This window comes from Pelodiscus sinensis, chromosome 3, assembly GCF_052426305.1.
Source record: "Pelodiscus sinensis isolate ZL-2025 chromosome 3, ASM5242630v1, whole genome shotgun sequence".
In the NCBI taxonomy this organism is placed as follows: domain Eukaryota; kingdom Metazoa; phylum Chordata; order Testudines; family Trionychidae; genus Pelodiscus; species Pelodiscus sinensis.
The window spans coordinates 200,777,217-200,797,050 of NC_143054.1; the positions used below are offsets into that span (position 1 = coordinate 200,777,217).

General features: G+C 49.8%; 1 long non-coding RNA gene across 2 annotated transcripts in view; it reads left to right on the forward strand.

The window, feature by feature from the left end:
- Positions 1-19,834, forward strand: part of LOC149525206 (uncharacterized) — a 219,400-nt gene that overhangs the window by 76,382 nt on the left and 123,184 nt on the right. For both annotated transcript variants that reach the window (XR_016349322.1, XR_016349323.1), the window contains exon 4: positions 13,544-13,599. This is a non-coding gene — a long non-coding RNA (uncharacterized LOC149525206). The remainder of the gene's footprint in view (positions 1-13,543; positions 13,600-19,834) is intronic.

The window sequence follows — 19,834 nt, forward strand, 5'->3', positions numbered from 1 at the left end:
TCCGTGCTTGCAGTGGAAGACTCTCTGGACAACGGGAGAACGAATGGGATGTTGACATTGCAGCTGCCAAGAGGTGCAGCTGCAGTAACTGAGGGGAGATGTATCTTTTGTCCACACTGCACAACCTTTTTCTTTTTAATTTCTCTTTTGTAAAGCCCCTATTTAAAGCCTCGGGAGAACGTTTTTATGAAGGAATCACTCCCTGAACCACTCCCGAAGCTGAGCTTGTTCCCAGTCCATGTCTGAATCATCCAAGAAGAATCTCCAGGCTAACGGGGAAAAGCAGATTTGTCATTCTGGAGGGTTGTAAAGTAAACCTCAGGCAGACGGTTTATAAACACTGCGCCATAAATAAGCTAATCAGAGCTCAACCCCAGGACATGTTTCCTGTGTAGGTCACTTTTAAAATTCAAGTCCTGTAGTCCTAAGTCAAGCAAACAATATCTGAACAACTGCTGCAAGACTGTTCATTGGGTTTTAAGTTTTTCCGTGTTTCTTTAGTTAGACTTTGATCCTAAAGCCCTCCTGTGCCCAGTATCCAGCCAAAGAGTTGGATGAACTTGTGTGAAGTACTACTTCCTCTTATTTGTTTTAAACCTGCTACCTATTAATTTCATTTGGGCTCACCAAATGAAAGGAAGTATTTCTTCATGCAATGCACAGGCAACCTGTGGAACTCCTTGCCAGAGGATTTTGTGAAGACCAGGACTTAAACAGGGTTTAAAAAAGAGCTAGATAAATCTATGGAGCTTAGGTCCATCGATGGCTATTAGCCAGGATGGGTAGGAAAGGTGTCCCCAGCCTCTGTTTGTCAGTGGGTGGAGATGGATGGCAGGAGAGACAGCGCTTGATCGTTACCTGTTCTGTTGATTCCCTCTGGGGCATCTGGCATTGGCCACTGTTGGCAGACAGCACACTGGGCTGGATGGACCTTGGGTCTAACTCAGTTTTATGTTTATGTTCTTTAAAGAGATAATGAGATTCTGTGCTGTACTTGCCGCAGGCTCAGCACAGATGGGTCAAAGGCTGGGTGGGCAGATAACCAACGTGAACGATTGGGTGGGTAATGGGTGCCCATTTGAGACAGAACTGCAAGTGTTGGGCCTGTCCCTATAAAAAGGGGACACCGAGAGTTATTAAGCAAATAAAGAAATACAAATAAAACAGCATGGCCCCTTTAAGTGCATGCAGAGTCAGAATAGGGATAGGGAGAGGTTGAGCACTAAGACCCAGGGAAAGCTTTGCTTCCCCTTGCTTCAGGTCCTTAGGCTTTTTGCTAGTGGCCATCTTGTTTTCTTGGTCCAGCCAGAAAGCAGCTCCTCTGTGGAACCAGGTAAGCAGAGGGTCCGGGGGCCTGGAGGGTGGGGCTGGGCCTAGTTGCTGAGTGTGTGCAGGGTTGCCAGGTATCTGGTATTTTTGCTTCCTGGCAAGGATAAAACCCCAGAAAATACTGGACATTTTAGGTGTCTGGTATTTTCTGAATTTTTTTACCGGACAGGAGGCAAAAATACCAGACACCTGGCAACCCTACGGCTTTCGGTAGCTGAAAGGCAGTCCGCAGGGCTGCTTGACAGCCGGGAACAGCACAGAAGCTAGGGATTCGGCAGCTCTATTTCCAGACCGCTTCCCAGGCCGCTGTAACGTCAGGAACCGTGTTTAAAATGGAGGCCGCGCCGGCTGCCACTGAGCTCGGCAGCGGGACCAGCGGGAGATTTCCCCACGAGGGTCCGTTCTCAAGCCTTTTCTCATTTGCATTCGGGCGTCCTGCGTTTCTGTCGCCAGGAAGCACATTCGTCTTTTTCTCCAGCATTTGCAAACAGTCCATATCTAACCCCTGTGGCCAATTCAAACAAAGCCCCGGTCCTCTCTTGTATCCCCCGGGGCCCTTTGAGAAACGCACCAAGGCGGGGCCGCGGCTCCAGGCTTTGTGCCAAACTGGTGTCCGTTTTATTGATCCCTCAGCGGGGCTGCGGTGCCATGGAGAACTTGGCAGTCATCCCAGCTGAATTCAACATACTTAGTAATCAGGCATGTGTTGTAGTTACAATGAAAAGAAGCAAACAAGCCCCCAAAGCCCCCAGATTGTGTTCGACTCAGAGAGAGGCTTGTTTCTCGGGCATTGCAATCGGAGGCGTGACTCCCCCCACGCTGGCAGACCGGCCCTAGCACACGCCATGAAGATGTGGCAGCCTGGACTCAGCCCTGGCAGAGCTGCACCTGCCCTGTGACTTTTATCTTCCCTCTTTTTTTCAATGGCCAGCGTACCCCAGGAACCGCTGGTGAGACCTGCCCAAGGCTGTTTTTCTCTGCCCTCCATCCTTCGCTTGGCAACCAAGCCAACCCACATCGGGAAGTGCAGCCGAGCTCTGCCAAGAGCTCCCTCTGGTCCGCTCCCTAGAGAGGAAAGCCCCGTTGGTCCCTCTGAGGGATCCAGGAAGGGAAATACCTTCCCCGTGCGTGTGCCGTGCATCCGCTCTTTAGGTCTGACCGAGACCAGACTGGCTCACGTGTGGCTGGAGAGGTGGGAGCTACGACTCGGGAGAGCAGATAGTGAGAAAAACGAAGACTGTTCCCTCCATTTTTAACAATTTGTTTGATGAGCGGTGGCGACTCGGGGTTTAATTCTGCTGCCTTTAGTCACGGAGGAGCGAGCCCCTTGCTCTCCCAAACAGCCCCATTAACATCCCTGGCAAACAACCCGTCACAACCAGACTGCCAGGAGAGGAGACACCCCTGAGCTGGAATTCATATGCAAATTTGGCACCTGCAGCAAGGTCCAAATCGACCCAGGGAGAGGTTCTCCCGTGACCTTCGGGTACTCTCACCTTCTCATGGCTGCTGGGGGGAGCCCCGCCCACTCGGGTCGAATTAGCACTGTCTTGCACTCCCCTCTCTGTATCCTTCCTTTTCGCTTCCTTTTTTGGTTTCAGCATCTGAGGAAGTGAGTTGAGTCTCACGAAAGCTTATGCCCCTAATACGCTAATGAGTTTTAGTCTTTAATTGCCACTGGATTCCTTGTTGTTTTCACTGAAACAAACATGGCTACCCCCCTGAAAAGCATATTCAAGTATTCCTACAGTGGTTGGACAGAAAAATAATGGATTCTTACCATTCTTGGCCCGTATAGGCCTTTTTTTGCAGTTTAATAGGCAGAAGATTGCAGCATCTGGTAAGAACTGTTTAAAAAAGTGACCGTGTGAGTTGTGAGCTAGTACACACATTCTTGGACATAGTCACTCTGCTGAGTTTTCCTGTTTATTTAACTTATTTTTAGGGAGAATTACAAGGGACTGTTTTAGAATGTAGCTTAAAGCTCAAGTCTTATCTATGTGATATGAATCGTCTTGACACCAGTCGCATTAATTGCACCTTTTCTCAATGGAGGCATATCCAAATATTGAATAACAGAAACTATGGTTTAAAAAAATAGAAAACGCTATTTTGTAGCAGCCAGTTTGCTAATTTTCTCAGCCGATGTGTCTCCTCAGCCCTAGCAAAATTGAATCGAGTTGTTGTTCTGATTAGTGAACAACTGATTTGCCAGATAACTGATAGATTGTATCAGGTTTTTATGGCTAATAATTTCCCCGTTTTTATGTGAGTTGTGGCTAACACAGATTTTTTTTCCCACAGAATCATTTGTCCTTGAAAAACATAGTCAGCAACTTTTATTCCCTTTTGTGCCTGACATTTAATAGGTTTTGTTTTCAATGGCAAAAGATACAACTTCAGTGTTTAGGCAGTAGTGTAAGAGAGGTAAAGATGGAGCCAAAAGCAATAAAATCAGCATAACCACAATTAAATGTCAGCTGATCATCAACTTGTAGGAACTAGCCTTCTATTTTCCTCCCCTTGTTCTGCGTTTCAAGAGTGCTGAGTTAGCTCAGAGCTCAAGCAGCAAATGAAGCTGTTGCTATCTGCTGCAGAGGTTCCAGCAATCTGTTACTGGTCACTCCAGAGAAAACGGGATATGAAATGTGAGCTTGTCTTTTTCCATAACTTCATACAATTATACAGACACTATCTTCGCATGCCACTTGCACGCCGAGGGCAAGACGAGTCTCGTTAGGCTGTGTTAGGGCAATTGGTACTGCGAGAGCGAAGCAAGCCATTCGCAGGCAGGCAGGCACCCGGTCTGAGTTTTCAGACATCACGAGTTTCATTTTGTTGTTCCCCTTGTCCCATTCTGTGATCAGAAAACCCTCTTTGGAGGCTCACCAAGCCATTCTGGAAGCCGTACTATTTTCCTGTAATTAGCTCTCCCGACTCCAGGCGCCTATCAGATTACAAAATTACCTGGTGAACTTTTGGCCTGGATAATCATTCAATGGCTAAAACTTCCACCGAGCAGACAGCAAATCCAGCTGTAGTGGTATTAATCCAATGGCAGCTCCGATACGTCTGATACTTCTCGAGGGTCAGAAACAGCCATTGCCACCCCTTCAGGGCAATGTTCGGATTTTTCCCTCCATGTACAGAATACAATTTTTATGTGCCCCAAGGCATGTGTGGATGTGCACCACCAGCAGAAACACACACCCTCGCTGTGGGCGCTCTGCTAACCTGCCGGGCCGCATGTGAATCTAGAAATTACGATAAACTGAACCCTCAGCTCTCGCAAGACTCACTGCAATTTGGGGACTGCAGAGATGGATGGGGGCAGCTTTCATTCCATTTGATTTCCTCCAGGGAAGAGTCTAGCTGCTTGTACTGTCAAAGGCTCAACAAACCTGGAATAATTCCAGCTCCTAACAGTGTGCTTGGGATTGCTGACGTCTGGACTGCGGCATTAGAAACAGACGACAAGTCTCCATCATTCACAAGGACTTTTTTACTTGATACTTGTGTACGGCAACCACATAACCTGAGATGCGGGTCAGAGGTAATAGGTGCCTATATAAGACAAAGTCCCGAATTTTGGAACTGCCCCTATAAAATCGGGATATCTGGCCATCTGGTAACTGGTGCGACAGTGTCCTCTGACAATTTCTGATTGCCTGCATGTTTGATTGTGAGCACGTTGCATTAGAGTAAATGCACAGGAAGCTTTTTAAATTGAGGGAAAAGAGTGAAATCATAGAACACCAGGACTGGAAGGGACCTCGAGAGCTCATCGAGTCCAGTCCCCGCCCTCATGGCAGGACCAAATACTGTCTAGACCATCCCTGATAGACATTTATCTAACCTGCTCTTCAATATCTCCAGAGATGGGGATTCCACAACCTCCCTGGGCAATTTATTCCAGTGTTTCACCACCCTGACAGTTAGGAACTTTTTCCTAACGTCCAACCTAAACCTCCCTTGCTGCAGTTTAAGCCCATTGCTTCTTGTTCTATCCTCAGAGGCCAAGATGAACAAGTTTTCTCCCTCCTCCTTGTGACACCCGTTTAGATACCGGAAAACAGCTCTCACGTCCCCTCCCCCCATGAAATAAAATATTAAGATTTATTTAAAAAACCCACAGATGGAAAATTAGATTCCAAGGCCAGAGAGAACCCCAGATGTTGTAAATACTAAAATGACGAGATGTAAAGAGCTTTGTGAAAACACTGGAATTGGGAACACCAAGCCCTGGTTTCACCTTCTCTTGCTCCGAATGTGGCAGCAGGGGGTGCTTAAGGGAAATTAGACAATTGTTTGTTTGCCTCAAACACAAGCTCGCAGGGGCCTTACCTCTGATCCAGCCTAGTGAAAGTTCTCAACCCCTGGGGGTACATAGAGGTCTTCCTGGGGGCACATCAACCTATCTAGATATTTGCCTAGTTTTACAACAAGCTACATCAAAAGCACCAGTGAAGTCCGTGCAAACTAAAATTTTGCACAATGACTTGTTTCTGCTGCCCTATATGCCAAACACTGAAATATAAGAACAACATTTCTATTCCAGTTGATGTAGTTTCTAATTCTCTGGTAAATATAAGAACATAAGAACGGCCGTACTGGGTCAGACCAAAGGTCCATCTAGCCCAGTGTCCTGTCTGCCGACAGCGGCCAGCACCAGGTGAAACATGCGAAAACAAGCCATTTCCAGTACTAGTGCACGGACACACTCTTGTATTTTTAGGTCTGATTTTGTGAGCAGGTAGATGTGAAGTGGGTGAAACTTTGGAGGTGCACGAGACCAGTCAGGCTCCTGAAAAGGAGACAGTGGGCTGGAAAGGGTGAGAGCCCCTGCACTAGAGAGATCCCGGCTGTGGCTCTTACACTGGCATCCATGCCATTTCATTTTCCCCTTCATCATTCAGACGCTGTTTCATCCCATTTGATCTGTCAGTTCCGGCCTCTCCCGAAGTTCCCGGGGCTTCAAGGCCGGAGCTGATCCCTGTGGCCCCCCCTTCTCCTAGCTGGGAGGTGCCCAGACGACCCGTCCTGCCATGTGACTCTTGCATGCATCTGTAACGCAGAGGTGGTTCCGCTAAATCCAAGTGGCCGTCGCCTTGGGTGCCTCTTCCACAGCACTTCCCCAGAGCAACGGTTTGTTTGTTCTCATGTTAACAGCATATTTGGCATTTGAGTTTCTTATAGAGAACAGGCCAGACTTGTGCCACGTAGAGCTTCCTTCATCTTTGCCCTGGTCCAGACGCAGTTTAGAGCAGCCTAGTGGCTGCTCTACTCTGTGGCCCTTGCTAAGGCCCCATTGGCCATCTGAGAACTGCCCCAGCTCTCTGCACTCAGGCCACGCCCTCTGTTTGCTCCTCCCTCCTGCCTGGCACCCCTGGGTGCCGAAGAACCATCTCCTGGCTCCTGCCGCAGCCAAGGACCTGCCGCAGTACGCGGGGAGCGTCCCACGCTGGGGAGGGCGTCCCCTCTCTCGGAGGCGTGCAAAGGGGGTGGCGTGGGTTCAGAACCCAGCGAGGCTTGCCAAGGGGGGGTGTGCTTGTGCCATGCAGGTCTGGCAGGACCTGCACCACAGCAGGTGCAATAGGTGCTGAGTCTCCCCCCGACTGACGGCAGCGAGACTCTGGCCTTTGGGTGTAAGCAGGAGCATGGCTGGGCCATAAAGCCCCGTGACGGGACCGTTTCTCCAGGTGCCTCTCTGTGCAGGCGGGAGCGTCCCTTTGGACCTGGAGCCAGGCCCTGTATCTGCCGTTTCCCCCATTGTCCATCTGCCTTTTCACAAGGGATTCTTTAGGCCCCAAGGTTGAGTCCAAGTTTGTGGTTTTCAGTGGCAGAGGCGCTTTGTGCTGGGAATAGCTCCGTGCCTCTGGACGGGTGCAGCTGGCTGCGCCTGCAGGGATGCGCCGCGGTGGGAAAATAGCCTTTCCCTTCCTTTCTGGCAAGGGGATGACTTGGCCGTACACACTGGTCAGTATTCCCAAGGCAAGGGCCAGTTTTCCCAGCTGCGTTCCCCTGGGTGTGCGTGGCCGTGTGGGCTGCGACAGTGACAGTAAAGGTAAGCAAGGGATCCGGTTTGGTGTTACTCAGCACTAGGTGGTTTCGGGCTTGCTTTGGTGTTTGTATTTACTGTGCAGTAAAGGCCTGGCTAATAAGGATACTTAACCACGTGCCATGTTTTCTGAGAGATGAAAGCGGTAAAATCAGGAGGGGAGCCTATATTGGACTTGCTGGTGCAGAGAAATGCTTTGTGTGACCGTGCCACGGATGGGAATAAACCCTCTTCGTGATGTCACACCCCCCGGGCTGGGAACTCCAGAGAACTTTGCGGTAAGGGGCCGGGGGCAGCGTCCAGAGCCAATACAAACATCCATCAAAAGCGAGTATCGGGTTTCCTACGAACCACTCTTCCTCCAGTGCATTCGATGAGAGCAAATCCCACAACAAGGACTTCACAGCTGGGGGGAGGTTGGGGTTTTTTTTTCTGTCAAACTGAAACCGGATGAAAAGGAATGGCCTGGAACAAACTGCTGAGAAGTTCAACATTGCTGAACAGAAACTTTGACAAGTCTTTTCACCAAACTTGTGTCACCCTTCCTGCCCAATGCCGAAGGGAAAGATCCATTTAAAAAAACCCAACCTTCTGGTTTTTTTCCAGTGTTCTTCCTGCTCCAAAATACTGTGCACAAATTCTGTGAAACCTCGGTATCTACTCTGGGTACAAATAACAACTAGGTGAATCAAACTCCATGTTATTTACTGTAGTATCAAAACCTTTCAGATGAACCATGCAAAATACTGGTCACCAGTTCATGTTTTAGGTAGCTTGGAAGTAAACAGAATGTCCCCTTTTCACATATGCACCACTCCTCAGTTTACTTACGGCAGATGGGGTGTGTGTGTAATATGCCCTATTATTCCCTAATACCTAAAACCCGATATTCTTGCATTTCTCATATGGTTGAAAAATAAATGTTTAAAGCTATAAGACATGTCAGCTCTTTATATTTAAAACACATCTCTGGGTATTCTGCAAGATGCAGGTTGACAAAAATACAACAGGAATTCAGTCCAGGGTAGGGGTCACGGCAATTAGCAGAAATTGGTGCCTATTTCTTCTTGCGGGACAATAAGGGCAGGTCTACATTTGTCAATTATTTCGAAATAACGGATTTTGAAATAACTCCCGAAACAGCTGTTTCAAAATAAGCCTATTTCCCGAGGAAAGCAGGAGTTACTATTTTGAAATAGCCAGCCCCTTATTTCGAAATAACGGGGTTGGTAGCATGGGCGCTCTGCTCTGCTTGTTATTTCGAAATAAGGGGAGTTATTTTAAAATAGTTCCCTAGGCTTAGAGGACTTAGATACCTTTCCATTAAAGCCAGCTTTCCAATAGTATCTTGTCTTTGAGTTTTCATGGGCTAGGATATTCCTAGTAATGTTGCCGTTTCTTTGCTTCTAATGATATGTCTACACAGCATGCTCATTCCGAAATAGTTATTCTGAAATAGCTTGTTTCGAAATAGCACGTCAACACTGCAGGGAAGCCTCAAAATGAGTCCAAGACAGGCTTCCCTAATGCAGACACACGATCTCGATTTAGAGCCCCTGCAAGCACTGGAGAGGAATAACTCAGAAGGGCCCTGGGGAGGGGCTATTTCGAAATAGCAGCGGTGGAGCGTCTCCACACGCCTTAGTTCGAAATAGCTATTTAGGAAGAGGCGCTATTCCTCATAGAATGAGGTTTGCAGATTTCAGAATAAGCCGTCCAGTATTTCGAAGCACAGTCATTCCTCATTTAACACGATAGATGTGTTTCTGAAAATGTTCGTGCTGAGCGAAAACGTGCCATGCAGGGTCAATTTTTCCATTAAAAATAATGGAAAAGGTGGGGGTTGCATTTCAGGTGGTGATGGCAAAGTCAATTTTTTGTTGGTGCTGGATTGTCAACGTCAACATTAGATATTTAGCAACTCAAGATAGCTAGCAACACAAGTCGTCGCGGTTGGTTAAAACACAGAGATAAACACGAGCGAGCAGAGGAGCGCTGTGACCACGTGTATTCATCTGCTCATGTGTATTACCACTGTTTTCACCAATGTATACTGCTGCGCGAAGTAGTCCACCACTTGAGTATTTTCAAGTTAATTCAGGGACGGCCATGTTATTCGAAAAACGTTCCCTGAAAAAAAATCGTGCTATTGCGAAAACATGTTAAGCGGGCACGTGTTCAACGAGTAATTACTGTAATGGAATGGCTGTATAGACATTTGCATTGTTATCTCAAAATAACGGGGCCGTGTAGACGCACCCTAAGGAACGAGAGGCATGTGCTAAATTAGAATGGAGCGCGGAAGTGGAACGCCATTCTGAAGCCAGCTGTCGATGTCTTGGAGAACCCTGTTCCCTTGGTGCTGTTCTGTTTCCTTGGTGTGAATGTAACTCTGTGGAAAAGCTGCTTTGGTATTGTTCCGGCGGCTGCTGCTGGTGCTGCATCAGCTTCTGGCTTTTGCTTGTGCTCAGCCGCCCTCAACGTTTGCATGATAGCTTTCACCCGGCAAGCCTGCACGTGCAGGCTCATTCCGGCTTGTTCTGGTGAAAAGGGAGCGGAGGATGCCACTGCTAACACAGGCTGACTGAACACCACTGGGCTACGTCTACACGGCGGAGCAATCTCGGGCTACCGGGAGCATCCCGGAATAACTAGTCCGCGTCTTTAAAGCAGCCCCTTATTTTGAACTAGATTTTGAAATAATGGGCGCGCTATTCCAGCGACCCTGCAACCCTTGTTCCATGAGGATTAAGGGGCTTGTCGAAATAGCGCTTTATTTCAAAATTCGGTGCTGTGTATCAAATTTCAAAATAAGCTACGAAATTACCTCGAAATAAGCTACGAAATTACCTCGAAATAAACTATGCAATTTGCGTAGCTCAGATGGCCTCGCTTATCTCGAGGTGAGGGAGCAGTGTAGCTGCACCCCTGGGGAATGACCAGTAGGCCTGCCTACTGGGAGCAGATGTGTTCGGATTGTAAACGGAGCAGCAGCACGCCGAGCTAGGGCACTTTGCGTTTGCTGTCTTCTCCTGTCAGCGAACGTCGACTTCGTCCATCGTAACGTCTTGGCTGGGTAAATGTGCCAGGCTCGCCGTGGATATTCAAACCACTTCAGTGACTTGGGAACCCGCCGTTTCAAAAGTGACTTGGTCACTTCAAAGCCAAAGTGGTTGGGTTCAGACTCGGATTTTTTTAATTTGACCGAAATTGTTCAGTCGTTTCCGAGAGTGACGTTCGTGAAACAAGCAGGTTGTTTGACTACTCGTCACCAATTGCTTTCAAGCTCATTTGGAACAGCTGGGTCAGTTTAGGAGCGGGGCGTTGGGGTTTGAAATCCAACAGGGGCCTCGCAGTGGAAAGGGCAGAGAGATGCTTTTCGGTTTCCTCGTGAAAACCAGAGCAGGTTTGGCTAAGAGAGACCATGGCGAGGGCTGGCCAGGGAGACCCAGCACAGCGGTGGAATTAGAACAGGTAGCGCCCTACCATCTCTGAGCTTGAACTGCACCGTGAAACCTCTCGGACGCCCCGAATGGTGCTGAAGTGACTGCGAAGACACAAATCCAGGGAGAATCCTGAGTCCTCCCCCTCTCCCCAGTGCAGTCCCCGCAGCCTTGTCTCCTTGCTCCCTCGTGCAAACCGCTCTGGGAAGCAGCAGGCTCATCAGGCACCTGCTGAGAGTTAAGGCCAGTGGGGCTACTGTAAAGGTGGCCCCTCAGGGAGGGAGGGGGCAGGAGAAGCGTGGAGGACTGAGAGGAGGAAGTGCGGTGCTGGGGACGGCGATGGCTCAGGTACCGGGGAGTGGTTGGGGAGCTGGCCCAGGGAAAAGGCTGCTGTATTGGGCCTAAAGGAAAACCCCAGCACTTGGGGCTACCAGGGGTCCCTGGGCCGGAACACAGAGTCGTGGGTGGGCCTGGGTTCTCCCTAACCCTCCCCACACCACTAAAAAAGTCTGCTCCTGGAAAGGGAGGCCAGGATTACGGAGTGCCCCACAATCCTCAGACTTTGCCAGTGATGAGAATGGCTCAGTGAACCGTGACTGGCCTCTAGAAAAGGAGGGAGGCAGGGTGGAGGGTCCCAGCGAGCCTCTGGGGCATACCCTAACCGCCTAGATGTGCAGGACCCACGGGGCACGGCCGGAGCTCTGCCACGGCACCTCGAGCCTGGCACGGGCATGTATTCGTAAAGCCAAACCAATAAACCCACCGGTCTAGCCCTGAGGTTTGAAAGGCAAATTTGGAAGAGTTCACACCCGCCGGGTCGTTGACGATCACTTCCAGACTGGTGCAGTGGGAGTCTCGTGTCCGGTTCTGGGCACCACATGTCAGGAAAGACCTGGAGAAATTGGAGAGGGTCCAGAGAAGAGCAACAAGAATGATTCAAAGTCCTGAGACCATGAGCTGTGAGGGGAGACTGAAAGAACTGGGCTTGCTTAGTTTGGAAAGGAGGAGACCCAGAGGGGACATAAGAACATCAGAACAGCCACAGTGGGTCAGAGCAAAGGCCCATCCAGCCCCGTATCCTGTCTGCCCACAGTGGCCAGTGCCGGGCGCCCCAAGGGAGGGATCACAACAGCGAATCCTCACGCGATCCCTCCCCCATTTCGCTTGGTGACAGACAGGAGAGCTGTTTTCAAGTATCTAAGAGGGTGTTACAAGGTGAAGGGAGAAAAATTGTTCTCCTTGGCTCTGAGGACAGGACAAGAAGCAATGGGCTTCAACTGCAGCAAGGGAGATTGAGCTTGGACTTTAGGAAAAAGTTCCTACCTGTCAGGGGGGTCAAACACTGGAATAAGTTGCCCAGGGAGGTTGTGGAATCTCCATCCCTGGAGATATTTAAGAGCAGGTTCAACAGGCATCTCTCAGGACCAGGGATGATCTAGACGGTGCTTGGTCCTGCCATGAGGGCAGGGGACTGGACCTGATAATCTCTCGAGGTCCCTTCCAGGCCTAGTGGTTGATGAGTCTATAGCTGAGACTGGGCTAATTTTGATGTAGTGGCTGCCTGGCCCAGAGCGCCGTGTGAGAAGGGAATGGAGTGAGTTTCTTCCAGCTGTCGCAGGCAGAGCTGCTAGGGCGGTCGCTCTGGTTCTCTGAGTGTTATTGATTTACTCTCTGGCAGTGTGTAGAGGCCCCAGCCCGTTGCGCAAGGTACGGTACAACCCCAGAGCGGAGAGAGTCCTGCCCCCAAAGCCCTGACAAGCCCCCTCGAAGCTGGCGGTAGGGAGGGCTCTGGCAAACCGGTGGGGGAGATCAGTGAACCAAAGAGATGCTCAGGGCACGGCATGTAACGATGATCGGACCCCAGCTGCCAAAACGTGGGCGAGGGTTTCGTAGGCGTCCTGGCCACCAGGAGGGTTAAGGAGGGATTGGAAGGAACGCAGTGCGGTGGCTGCAGCGTTATAAAGACATATCTGAGCAGGCAGCGTGGGAGATGCCTTAGGATACACGTAACTGGCGATTTTATACCCATCGCAGAACTGCGCCGCATAAGAGCCAGCCTAGCTGGGCCAGGAAGGTCTTTTTTTAATGTTATTTTTGCAGTATTGCCGGGTTTCCCAAGGGTTTGATAGTGTCCGTACTTAGTGCTCATGTGGCACTTCCCCACTTCCTCCCACAGGGTAGAAACACGCAAGGTATCGCCACCCCTCTGTGACCAAAGGGGAAACCGAGGCAGGATGGAGTCGATGTAAGGGGGGGGTAGAACTGAGGAATTTCCAGCTGCCAATCCTGGGTTCAGACCCGTACACGCCTCTCGCACGCTCGCCTGACCTGCCATGGGGCTTAACGTACAAATAACAACAAGGCCATAGTGCGAGATTCAGGCCCCAGCGTGGCGGAAGCCCACATCACTGCTTCTGGATCTTGGGACTTTCGCTTTCCAAAGTGACTAGAGATCTTGCCTGCCCGATTCTCCGAGCGCCGCACACCTCAAACGAGGCCCTAGACTGTGACAACGTAGAGTCTTGGTGGACAATAGACTGCATGCTTGAAAGCGGCCCTGCGCTCGGCGTAGGCCGGCATCCCTGAGCCAGGGTCAGCTGAGGCCAGAGCAGGGCCTAAGTTCTCAATACCAGCCTGCCCCTCTTCCTCGGCTGGCTGAGCCAGCGGTTGCCCAGTGCTAACTACGTTGCATTTTTATTACCCCTGTTTGCAGGCGTCTCTTCAAAGAAAACGGCCGAGGCTGGTACCTGCCTGGGAAAGCAGCTCTCGGTGAGTGTGTTTCTGTCCTTCGTATGTCACTGAGAATTTGGCAGCATGTATTGGAACCCAACGAGGGTTTTGCTTTGTTCCCACTGGGGCACAGCGCTGATGTATTCAAAGCACTGACACGTTGCTAAGGGGCAATTGTCCGGTTTTCTATTGTTCTGCCTGGAGCCCCTGAGCAAAAGACTTTTCCTGTGTCCCAAGATGAGCTCTGCCTTCCATCCTGCCGGTATTGTCTGTGCCCCGAAGCATCGCTCACGGACACGTACGGGAACAGTCCCGGTAGAATAGAGGTGCCCCAAGAGTTAAGGGTGTGACCGTAACCCAGTGAGAGCCCAACACTCAGCAGTTGTAGGCGAGGTTTGGCGTTCCGAGACCGCAGCCTGGCTGGTCCCATGGCGAGCGCCCCATTACACATCCTCTAACCGCCTGCTAATGAGGCAGAAGAAGACGGAAAACCAGTCGACCCCTCTGAAATGTGAGAAGTGAGGCTTGCGTGTTACCTCCGTCCTTCCCTCTGTCTGTGGCTGGCGGGAGTTCCGACACGGACCCCCTCCCGGGTAAGAGGCTCTCGAGGGTATTAACGACGGCAACAACCGGGTTGCTTTTCACTGGCAATTCACGGCTGGAGCAGCACAGGCGCAGCTCACGGTCTGCTGCAAGACTTGGCAGACCCGTGCTAGCATCAGGCTGAGTGGGCCATTGCCTTTAGCTGCCTCTCGCCGGTCACGGGGTTACAGCCGCATTGCAAAATGCAGAGTCCTGGCCGGCCAAGCCAGGCGCTGCTCAGACAGAAGGAAAAAGAGAAGAAATAAGATTGGGAAGCGAAAGGATCCATGGTGGGCCCACAGCAAAATTCTCCCGACCCAAGTGGTGTGGAGCTGGTGGTATCCCGTAGGGTGGGCGCCCTCAGGACCTAGCTGAATTAGATCTGGGGTCCCAGAAGAGGGTAGGAAATTGTCTCTCAATCAGCCAGCATCAGAAGTGCCCTTCCCCCCTCTCCAAAGTCTCTTTATGGGGTCTTGGAAGGAGAGGTGGGTGGAACAGCCCCTCCGCCTCATGATTAGGTCCCCAAATTAGGCTTCATTTCCAACACACCATTGATTCCCGGCCTCTCGCTGCTCTCGTTTAGCAGGCGTGAATGTAGCAAAGTCCTTGAAGAGCATCGGTTGGCGCTGGTGCAAACCAAAAGGCCGTCTTTCAGCCTCTTCTCTTTCGGAGCCTTTCCCATCCCTGCTTGTGGGGGATTGTGACGCTTCCTCGGCTTCCAGTCACTTTGCACTGATGAGCTTGCGATGGGGGGGGACGGTCTCCCAACACCTCCTGGCAACTCAAACAGAGCTACCCATGTGCATAGCTACGTCTTCCCCCAGCCTCCTCCAGGACTCCTCTTCAGCCTCAGCCAGAGGCCAGGTTAAATGTCTGCTCTCTTTTGTATTGACAGACTCACAGACTGGTCCTCCAAAGGCCTTCAGAAATTGCTGGCACGTGCAAACTGCCTAAAAAGGTTTTATGGGGATCTCTGAGTTCCTTTAAATTATCCAGTGTGGGAAAAGGACTTGGAACATTGAAAACAGACACCCCGCCTAGGAAAGCACCGAGCCTTCCAAATGAAGTCTCTGTCTGAACTGGCACAACTTTTCAGCTGATGTTTTTTTGGTGAAAAACGCTGTCTCGGCAGAGCAATTTGTGAACCTGCCTTGATTGTTTTGGTTCAAACAAACCTGAAGAAAATGTCAGGGAAAAAAATCAGAGTTTCATTTTGAAATTTTCTAACCAAAATGTTTGTTTTTTGACTCTTTTGAGGTTTTCATGTCGAAAGCCTCCTTTTAATTTTATTAAACAATCAAAAATGTTGACACAGCAGTTGAAATCAAAACAAAATATTTCATTTGACCTGCAGTGAATGTTTTGACGTCTTGATTTGCTGAAACTGTTGTTTCTGCTTTGACCGGAAATGATTTTTTTTAATTGCCAGTGAACTGGGGAAAAAAGGGTTCTCCATTCTGCTCCATCCTGAGTCGACGAACTGGGACTCCAGGGTTCCGTCCCACTGCCTCATGCCTGACACTTTTGGCAGGGTTAAGTCTGAAGAACCAGAATGCAAGGTTTAGTCAATGAATCGGCCTTTGACTCCCCCTCTAACAATGAAAGAGAATGAATCAATCTAACCTCGCCCAAAGAACAGCCTTTGTTTTCTTGACCATTTTGTTCAAACGAATCCCATATTCTACCCCTTTTCTAGGTTCCCTTCTAATTTGACGCTGCCCGCTAGGAGCTTGTCCACGCAGTGCGACTTCCAGACAACTGGGCTGTGAATTGTAGCGCACTCTGCCAGGTGTGCACTGACTGCCCCTCGGCGATCCTGCTGGGCTGAGCTAAAAGGTGCCTAGTGGCCTTGGTCCATGTCGAGGAGAACTCGGTATCCCCACTTTGCACCAGCAAGGTCGACAAAGAGCAGTTAGCCTTCCCACACCCATAGTCCGGATTGTAGTGCTATGTAGACATGCCCTATGTCCATACAACTATAGCACAAATTGCTGCTTACTAAACCAGTTTGAATCCTAGTTTATATAAAGCAAGTGCGATAATCTGTGATGATGGAACTTTTCTGTATTCCGATTTAACATGTCGTCGCTTATCTGCTATTTATGGTAAGAATTCGGATAGGGCTGTCTGCAGACTTGCCTTGTTGCTTTCCTTTTGTGGCCAAATGCTGAATTTGCTAATCAGTCTTTTTACTGTGCTATTCCTTTGTTTTCTTTTCTCCACTCACTTGGGGTACGTCTTCACCGCGGCGCTATGTCAGCATCATTCCGCTATCCCGAAGTAGCTATTCCGCATCTTGACAGCGCGCCTGTTATTTTCGAAATATCTTTTGAAATAACGGGCGTGCTATTCCGACGTCCCTGTAAACCTTGTTCCACAAGGCCTAAGGGACATTTCGGAATAGCAGTTTATTTCGAACTTTGGGGCTGTGTAGACAACACCAGATTTCAAAATAAGCTATTTCAAAATACACTCCAAATAAGCGACGCAATTTGCATAGCTCAGATTGTGTAGCTTATTTCCAGCTAAGGGTGCAGTGTAGGCGCCCCTCGTTGAATGTGAACACGCTCTGGGTCTGAGATATCAGCTAGCATAGGCTACCTCAAATCTAATGTGACTCATGATCATTTTCATCTCTCGGGAAGCATTCTGTATCTTTGGGTTTATTTCCATCTAATGTCTAATTATTTCCAGAGTTGGCGCCTGCTGCATCTTTTTTGCTATTATTATTTTATAACTTCATATACTTTAAATAGAAACTGTGGTGTCTTCGCATGCGAGAGACTCTAGGAGAAATGGATCTTAAAACACCGTACAATAGGCTAGGTTTTAGAATTTAAAATAACGCACGTAAAGTAGAATCCATGTTCGCTACCGAGGGGCTGGTCTGACATTCTGGACAACCTGGAAATTCTCAGATGAGACCGGAGCAGGGCGCATCTGGTCTGTGTCCTCCTGTCTCTGACGCTGTCTGTCAGCATCAGGGGAAGCACAAAAACCCAGCAGTAGATGGTTATGGAATAACCTGCTGCCAGGGAAGTTCCGACCTGTGGCTGGGTCTCCCAGGCGGTCGGGTGGTCTAGTGGTTAGGTCCCAGAGTTAGCTGGTGGCAAAGGGGTGTAACCCCGTGCCGCTGAGGCCCCGGGTCTAGGAATTCCAGCCTCTTATCTGGGTCCAATTTCTCCCTCCTCACAGGGTTCCTCGTAGGTTCTCCCCCTTTGCCCCTATAGGTAGGTGGGTGGGTGTTGCTGGCCCGAAGCAGAGGGAGTGAGTTCCTGTCGCGGTTCAGGTTTCTGTGAACGTGGCCGCGTTGGAGAGGGGCCAGCGGAGGGCGGTGACAATGATTAGGTGGCTGGAGCACATGGCCTACGAGGAGAGACTGAGGGATTTGGGTTTGTTTAGTCTGCAGAAGAGAAGAGTGAGGGGGGATTTGAGAGCAGCCTGCAACTTCCTGCAGGGGGTTCCAAAGAGGCTGGAGAGAGGCTGTTCTCAGTGGTGGCGGATGCAGAACAAGGAGCAATGGGCTCAAGTTGCAATGGGGGGTCTAGGTTAGGAAAAACGATTTTACTTGGACAATGGTGAAGCGCTGGGATGGGTCCCTAGGGCGGCGGGGGACTCTCCATCCCTAGAGGTGTTCGAGTCCCCGCTTGACAAAGCCCTGGCTGGGCTGATTGAGTCGGGGTTGGTCCTGCTTTGGGCAGGGGGCTGGACTGGATGCCTCCCGAGCTCTCTGCCAGCCCTGGGGTTCTAGATTCCCCAGGCCTGGTCCTGCCGCTTCTCTTTCCTCTCCTGGCTCTGTTCAGGTGCGTCCCCCTCCCTCTTTCAGTGGAGCTCCTTGAAGAGACTCCGCCTCTTTCCGTCTGTCGCCGGAGCCGGGCGCGCTCAGTCCGGTTGCAGTGGGCACGTTATCAAGCCAGCCGTCACTGCGCCAGCGTCATGCCAGTGGCTCGCGACCTTATGGGGCCCTTTAATGGCTCTCCTGCAGCGTGGTAGCACGTGGCATCAAAGCACTGTGATTTCATGAGGAACCAGTCCGCGTTATTAATCAGCCAGGAGGCTGCTACTATGATATTGACCCATTGTAGTGGTTACATTAATATTCAGTCAGTCAGTTTGCTGTGGGGATAATACATGTAAACTAGGAAATGAATTCACACCGCTGCGGGTCTTTTGGGGTCTGTTGATCACTAATTTGGCTCCCGAACCCCTGAGGTCAGCGTGTCACTGTATTATACTGTACATAAACAGGTGGAAAGGAAATTAACTTCACACTCACACACCGATTCTCTGTTTCTGATGTTTACTGGATCATTCATCATGGTTTTCTCGGGGGGTGATTCCCTGGTCTTTTGTAGAAACAGAAATGGCAGCGGGGTCTGTTCAGAGAATATACAAAACATTTCCCACCCACAGTGTCATTAAAGGCTATTCTTCCTGGAAGCGCTGAAGTTGCAATAAAGGCCCTGAGAAATTGACCAGTCATACTCAGAAGTATGAAGAGAATGAAGCTAGAGGAAGTAGTGGTTGGTGAGTCAGCATGAGTAATTTTGTTCCAATGAGAATGAAGATTGAGGGTTTTTTTCCCTCTGAAACATTTTGGACATCATTGCTTAATGGAGGGAAATAAGCGATATTCTGTCTGTGCAGCTAGTACTGCTTGATTTGTAAATCAAATGAAAAAAAAATCTAGAGTCTAAACACATCTCTTCCTAAGCACCCTCCTCCTATGAAAGCAGAGAGGAAGCAGCTCCCGGTGAGTGTGTTTCTGTCTTGTGTATATTGGTGATAATTGTGTAGCATGTACTGGAGACGAATGTGGGTTTAGCTTTGACCCACTGGGGCTCAGAACTGGGTATTCAATGCACTGAAATGTTAGCAAGAAGCCATTGTTTGGTTTTGGGTTTTTCCCTTCATCATATGCCATTGGCAGATGCACTTGGGTTTGTGAGTTTTCCTAATGGTGAGTGCACTGAATTCGTGACAGTTTGTAGCTGCTTGTTGGACACAGGGCTCTTGGCAATGTTAAATGGTAAAGAAAACTGATCACGAAGCCATTAAGTTCAAAAGTTGAGCTCAGTTTGATGTGGGTTGTTGCATAAGCCAAGGGGAGGAGGGGGCTGAAATTTGCTCTTTCGTTCTCCAGACAGGGCGGGTAACTTCTGCTGGGAGTGTAAGTGTTTCATTCAAGACTGGTCAGAGGTGCAACGTGTGTGCGTTTAATGGGCAACCGTGGACCCACGAGGACCAGTCCAAGTTGGCTGATGGTCCATTTTGGATCATGCTCTGTGTTATTTACACCCTTGGCTGCCTTATCCATGGCAGAGCCAGTGAGCTGAGTGTGCGGTCCCATCAGGGCCATGTGAAGGTCCGTAGCCGCTACGTGCGAGCGAGCCGTGTGCTTAGACGTCTGTGTGGGTTCCCGGAGGCTGCCTTTCGGGTCCCCATGTTGTTAAGTGACAGCCTTTGAAGCCGTGACATGCTGGCTCTCATCTTCTGCTGGCAGGTTGTTTTTCAAGCCTCGCTCGTTACTGTAGACCCAGTTTCATTTACTGTATCACAGGTCATGTGACCAACATTTTTGGTAACTTGGTTTTGTTTTGGTTTTTTGTTTAAAAGAGAGAGAGAGAGAAAGAACCCCCTCCCCCGAACTCTGGCCAGGTAGGAGGAAGGGGTGATGCACAATCTCTAGGGC